This window comes from Mobula birostris, chromosome 13 (genome assembly GCF_030028105.1).
Source record: "Mobula birostris isolate sMobBir1 chromosome 13, sMobBir1.hap1, whole genome shotgun sequence".
Taxonomy (NCBI): Eukaryota; Metazoa; Chordata; class Chondrichthyes; order Myliobatiformes; family Myliobatidae; genus Mobula; species Mobula birostris.
Window position 1 is genome coordinate 95,722,061 of NC_092382.1, and position 6,718 is coordinate 95,728,778.

Sequence of the window (6,718 nt, forward strand, 5' to 3'; positions counted from 1 at the left end):
CGTATGAGGTGCGTTTGATGGCTCTGGGCCTGTATTGAAGAATGGGGGAGAGGGACGTGGTCTCATTCAAACCTGCCGAATATTGAAAGGCCCAGACAGAGTGGAAGCGGAGAGGATGGTTCCTGCACTGGGGTAGTCTTGGACCAAGTGACACAGCCTCCGAATCTGAGAATGCCCCTTCAGAGCAGAGAGGAGGAGAAATGCCTTCAGCCAGCGGGTGGTGCCTCTGTGGAGTTCACCGCCACAGGCGGCTGTGGAGGCCAAGTTGTTGGGTGGACCGTATTGAAATCAGAGCTTCTTGGTAAGTCAGAGCTGCAAAGGTTACGGGGAGAAGGCAGTGGAATGAGGTTGAAGGGGATAGTATATCAGCCACGATGGGATGGTACAACCTATTCGATGGCTTGAATGGCCTAATTCTGCTCTTATCATACCGTCTCAATCAATCCTCTCTCACCTTAAATATACGGTGGCATGCAAAAGTTTGGGCACCCCGGTCAAAATTTATGTTACTGTGAATAGCTAAGTGAGTAAAAGATGAATTGATTCCCAAAAGACATAAAGTTAAAGATGACACATTTGTTTAATATTTTAAGCAAGAAAACTTCTTTATTTCCATCTTTTATAGTTTCAAAATAACAAAAAAGGAAAAGGGTCTGGAGCAAAAGTTTGGGCACCCTGCATGGCCAGTACTTAGTAACACCCCCTTCGGCAAGTATCACAGCTTGTAAACGCTTTCTGTAGCCAGCTAAGAGTCTTTCAATTCTTGTTTGGGGGATTTTCGCCCATTCTTCCTTGCAACCGGCTTCTAGTTTTGTGAGATTCTTAGGCCGTCTTCCATGCACTGCTCTTTTGAGGTCTATCCACAGATTTTCGGTGATGTTTAGGTCAGGGGACTGTGAGGGCCATGGCAAAATCTTCAGCTTGTGCCTCTGGAGGTAGTCCATTGTGGATTATGAGGTGTGTTTAGGATCATTATCCTGTTGTAGAAGCCATCCTCTTTTCATCTTCGGCTTTTTTACAGACAGTGTGCTGTTTGCTTCCAAATTTTGTTAGTATTTAATTGAATTCGTTCTTCCCTCTACCAGTAATTGTTCCCCGTGCCACTGGCTGCAACACAAGCCCAAAGCATGATCGATCCACCCCCGTGCTTAACAGTTGGAGAGGGGTTCATTTCATGAAATTCTGCCCTTTTTTCTCCAAACATACCTTTGCTCATTGCGGCCAAAGAGTTCTATTTTAACTTCATCAGTCCACAGGACTTGTTTCAAAAACGCATCAGGCTTGTTTCGATGTTCCTTTGAACCTTTTGAACAGAACTTCTTGGCTGCAATGAGCAGGGGTTCCCAAACTTCTGCATGCCACTGAATTCCCCCTCGTTCAGAGTCCACTGTTCTGGGGGAAATATTGTGACTGTCCGCTTCTTGCGTACCCCTCATGATTTTATAAATATCTATAAACATCCCATTGCCTCCTTTGCTCTTGGACTGCCGCTCTTTATAGTCCGAGCCTTCCAATCGCTGTAAAATGCCGGCTAACCTTTTCTGCCCCATGTCCAGCTTAGCGATCCCACTCCACACCCCGAAGGGTCTCTGCCCGAAACATCGACTGTTTACTCGTTTCCATGGATGCTACCTGGCCTGCTGAGTTCCTCCGGCATTTTGTGTGTGTGGCTCGGATTTCCAGAATCTGCAGATTTTCTCTTGTTATAGAAACATAGAAACATAGAAAACCCACAGCACAATACAGGTCCTTCGGCCCACAAAGTTGTGCCGAACATGTCCCTACCTTAGAAATTACTAGGCTTATCTATAGCCCTCTATTTTCCTAAGCTCTATGTACCTATCTAAAAGTCTCTTAAAACCCTGTCGTATCCGTCTCCACCACCGTTGCCGGCAGCCCATTCCACGCACTCACCACCTTCTGAGTAAAAAACTTACCCCTGACATCTCCTCTCATCACCTTATACACCTGTATCAGGTCACCTCTCATCTTCCGTCGCTCCAAGGAGAAAAGGCCAAGTTCACTCAACCTATTCTCATAAGGCATGCTCCCCAATAAAGGCAACATTCTTGTAAATCTGCTCTGCACCCGTCCTATGGTTTCCGCATCCTGCTTAACCTTATTGGCTATTCTGCCCTCGTATTTCATCTTTTCCCTTCTTATAGATTCTTAGCTGCCTTTTGTTGGATTTTAAAAGCATCCCAATCATCCAACTGCCCACTCACTTTTGCTACCTTGTGTTCCTTTTAAGCAGTCCTTAACTTTTAAGAAGCCTCCACACCTGAGCTGAAAACTCCAGCTGCAGCCCGAACAGGCCTTTATTTATTTATTTATTTATTTTTTAGCCAAGTTGCAACGTAACGTGCTCAGCCCCCGAGCCCCAGTTCCTCGACTGACTAGGACAAGCGTGTTCATCTGTGCACCCACTTGTAGGGAGAACGTAGAGATCTACAGCACTTTACAGGCCCTTCGGCCCACAATGTTGAGCCTACTGTAGAGACTGCCCACAACGTCCCCAGCGCACATCGCCCTCTGTTTTTTTTTAAGCTCCATATACCTATCTAAGGGTCACTTAAAAGAGCCTATCTTTTCCGCCTCCACCACCGTCGCTGGCAGCTCAGTCCTCGCACTCACCACTCTCTGTGTGGAAAAACTTCACCGCTGACATCTCAAAAAGCCTCTGACTATCACATGATCAGTGCCTATCAGGTCCCCTCTCACCGTCCGTCGCTCCGAGGAGAAAAGGCCGGGTTCATTCAACCCATTCTCATAAGGCACGCTCCCCGATCCAGGCAACATCGCTGTAAATCTCCTCTGCACATTTTCTATGGCTTGCACATCCTTCCTGTAGTTATAGATACTGTACACGACTAAGGCGTTTGCACTGAACTGTAGGTTTACGGCGAGAAGGAAGGCGTTGAATAGGAACCTAATAGGCAACGTTGTCACCGAGAGGGTGAAAATAGGCAAAAGGTTCCTGTACGGAACGAGCTGCCCGAGGAGGTGGGTGGGTGGGGTGGAGAGGATTATTTAACGGATTGGGCGAGTACATGGACACGTGCCCATAGTCGCAAATATGGGAGTATATCAGATAGAGAAATGGGACCAACTCAAAGGGGCACCCTTGCCCGCATGGAGGAGTCGGCCGGTTTCCGTGCTCTGTGACCCCGCGGCTGTACCCCGATGAACCTGCCGCTCTCTATCTTTGGGTAAAAATCTGATAAGAATCGGCTCACTCACTTGACCGCGCATCGGGATGAGGGTAGGAAATTAACCGTCTGCAGGTTGCGGCTTCCATTTTTTTTTGGGCGTGGGGGGGGTGTTCTAAAGTGAATTTGGGCTCGTTAGAGCTGTTGCCATGTACAGAGTGAGTTACGTTTAAGATAGACTTGGGAGAGTATGTGAATACGTCTCAAATTGTTACTTAGATGGGGGTGGGGAGTGGGGGGGGGGGGTGGTTAAGCGACTTGCGGGAAGTCGGAAAGCAAAGTGCGCAGTGATGAATTCCTAGTTTATCAGATCGCACTTTAGCTAGGGTGCGGTAACGACCCAGGGACCGAGTTGCTCGCTTTTGGAACAAACAACGGCAGCTTCGGCGCAAGGTAAGGAGCCAAAATTCGGTAAGCAGCCTTTCTACAACGTGGGTTTCCAACCCTTCTGTTTCTTTAAGGTCATAGAGCAGTACCATTAAGCAAGACGTCTATGGAACCCAGGCTGTGAGCCCCTTTTCTAGAACCTTCCGGCGTACACGGTAGTCTGTAATTCTACGCCCTTTCTTGCCGCCCTTCGCCTCAGCCAGCTCTCCTGTTATTTCCGCCCTTTCCTGAACCCAGCCACCTTCGTGCGTCCTTAAGAGGGGGTAACTGTGTGCTGAAGGAAGGAGAGGTCTGCCGAGGGGGGCGGGGGTGGGACTGAGCACAGCACCCTGCAGCGAAGCAGTTTTCGTTACACTAGTAAGGCGGCAACGATCTGGGCTAGTTTCCCGCCGCCAGCTGCGGTATCCGTTCTCCCCGTGACGGCGCTTTCCTGCCGGATTCCTAAGCTTAGGAGTTGGGAGATTAATTGGGCGACACTGGCTTGTTGGCCGGGCCACGGGGATGTGTGCTCAGCCCCCTTTTCTACTTGCTTTCCACCTGTGACTGTGTGGCTAAGCACAGCTACAACACCAGATATAAGTTTGATGAGGACACCACTTTTGCGGGCCGTATCAAAGGCGGCAAAGAATCAGTGCACAGGAGAGAGGTTGAAAATCTTGGCCGGGTGGTGCCATGACAACAATTGCTCACTCAAAGTCAATAAAACCAAGGAACTCTTTGTGGGCTTAGGGCGAGGAAAACCAGAGGTCCATGTGTCAGTAATCATTGGAGGATCAGAGATAGAGAGGGTCAGTAACGTTAAATTCCTGAGTGTCACCATCTCTGTGTAAAAGTTTTTCCCCCCAAGCCATTAGACTCCTCAATTCCCACAGTCTAGTCTGACACCAACCTGTACACACACACACACACACACACACACACACACACACACGCGCGCGCGCGCGCATGCACTCTACTGAACACCACTCCACTCCCTTTGCAATTTTTCCTCATTTCTTTCTCAATTCTTGCTAAAACATTGTTTATATTCACACTTACATCATTTATTATTATATTGTAATTTGTCCTTTACTGTTCCAATTGTCTTGCTTATTAATTATTGTACTGTCTTGCACTGTTCTGTTCACTTTATGTCGTCCGGTGTAGGTCCGAAGTCTAATGTAGCTTTGTGTTGTTTCACGTAGTCTAGTGTAGTTCTGTGTTGTTTCGGGTAGTCTAGTGTAGTTTTGTGCTGTTTCGGGTAGTCTAGTGTAGTTTTGTGTTGTTTCAGGTGGTCTAGTGTAGCTTTGTGCTGTTTCAGGTAGTCTAGTGTAGTTTTGTGTTGTTTCAGGTAGTCCAGTGTAGTTTTGTGTTGTTTCAGGTAGTCTAGTGTAGTTCTGTGTTGTTTCAGGTAATCTAGTGTACTTTTGTGTTGTTTCAGATAGTCTAGTGTGGTTTTCTCTTGTTTCAGGTAGTCGAGTGTAGTTGTGTGTTGTTTCCGGTAGTCGAGTGTACTTGTGTGCTGCTTTAGGTAGTTTAGTGTAGTTTTGTGTTGTTACCGGCAGCCTAGTGAAGTTTTGTGTTGTTTCCTGTAGTCTAGTGTAGTTCTGTGTTGTTTCATGTAGTCTAGTGTAGTTTTGTGTTGTTTCCTGTAGTCTAGTGTAGTTCTGTGTTGTTTCATGTAGTCTAGTGTAGTTTTGTGTTGTTTCATGTAGTCTAGTGCAGTTTTGTGTTGTTTCAGGTAGTCTAGTGTAGTTCTGTGTTGTTTCAGGTAGTCTAGTGTAGTTTTGTGTTGTTTCAGGTAGGCTAGTGTAGTTTTGTGTTGTTTCAGGTAGGCTAGTGTAGTTTTGTGTTGTTACCGGCAGTCTAGTGAAGTTCTGTGTTGTTTCATGTAGTCTAGTGTAGTTTTGAGTTGTTTCATGTAGTCTAGTGTAGTTTCAGGTAGGCTAGTGTGGTTTGTGTTGTTTCATGTAGCACCATGGTCCTGGTGGATCGTTATTTCGTTTTTACTGTGTAGTGTACCAGCAGTTATGGTTGAAATGACAATAAAAGCGACTTGACGTGACTCAGAGGACCTGTCCTGGACCCATTATATAAATATTATTGCAAAGAGAGCAGATGGCGCCTCCACTTCCTGGAGGGTCTGCGGAGGGTTGGCATAGTTTGGCAAAAATCTACAGATTTGCGGTGGAAAGTGTGCTGACTGGCTGCATCACAGCCTGGTACAGGAACACCAAAGTCTTTGAGCGGAAAATCCGACAGAAGGGAATGGACTCGGCCCAGTATATCCAGGATAAAACCCTCCCAGCCATTGAGCGCATCTATAATGAAGCGTTGCCGTAGAAAAGCAAAATACGCCATCGAAGATCCTCGCCACCCAGACCATGCTCTTTTCTCGCTGCTGGCATCAGTTAAAAGGTAGAAGCACCTCGGGGCTCGCACCGCCAGTTTCAGAAAAAGTTACTGCCCCTCAACCATTAGGCTCTTGAACAAAAGGGGATAATTACACTCATTCTGGTGTCCTCACAGTTTGAGACTCTTTGTCTTGTTATATCGTGCACTTTCATTTCTTCATATTTCATGCTCGTTATTTATTGCTATTTATTTATGTTTGCATTTGCACGGTTTGTTATTCATTGATCCTGTTTACAGTTTCTGTTCTATAGACTTTCTCAGTATGCCCGCAGGAAAAAAAATCCCAGGGCTGTATGTGATGATGCGTATGTACTCTGATAATATTTTGTTTTACTTTGAACGTTGAATTTTGAACTTTACCGTGCTCTATCGCTTGAAAAAAAAAAACAGTTTGTCGTTGAGTCTAGACGGAGATCAGTAATTCTGGATTCCGTGATGTGTAATGAACCAGAGGCGATTAGGGAGCTTCAGGTAAAAAAAAAAACTCTTCGGAGGCAGTGATCACAATATGACGGAGTTCAACTTGAAATTTGGTCGGGAGAAGGTAAAGTTTGACGCAGCAGTATTTCAACCGAGTAATGAAAGTTTAAGCTAATGTAAAAGCAAAAGAGAGGGCATACAACAAAGCAAAAATTAGCGGGAAGATGGAGGATTGGGAATCTTTAAAAATCTTACAGAATCATTAGGAGGGAAAAGTTGAGACATGAAAGCAAGCCAGCAAAACAATA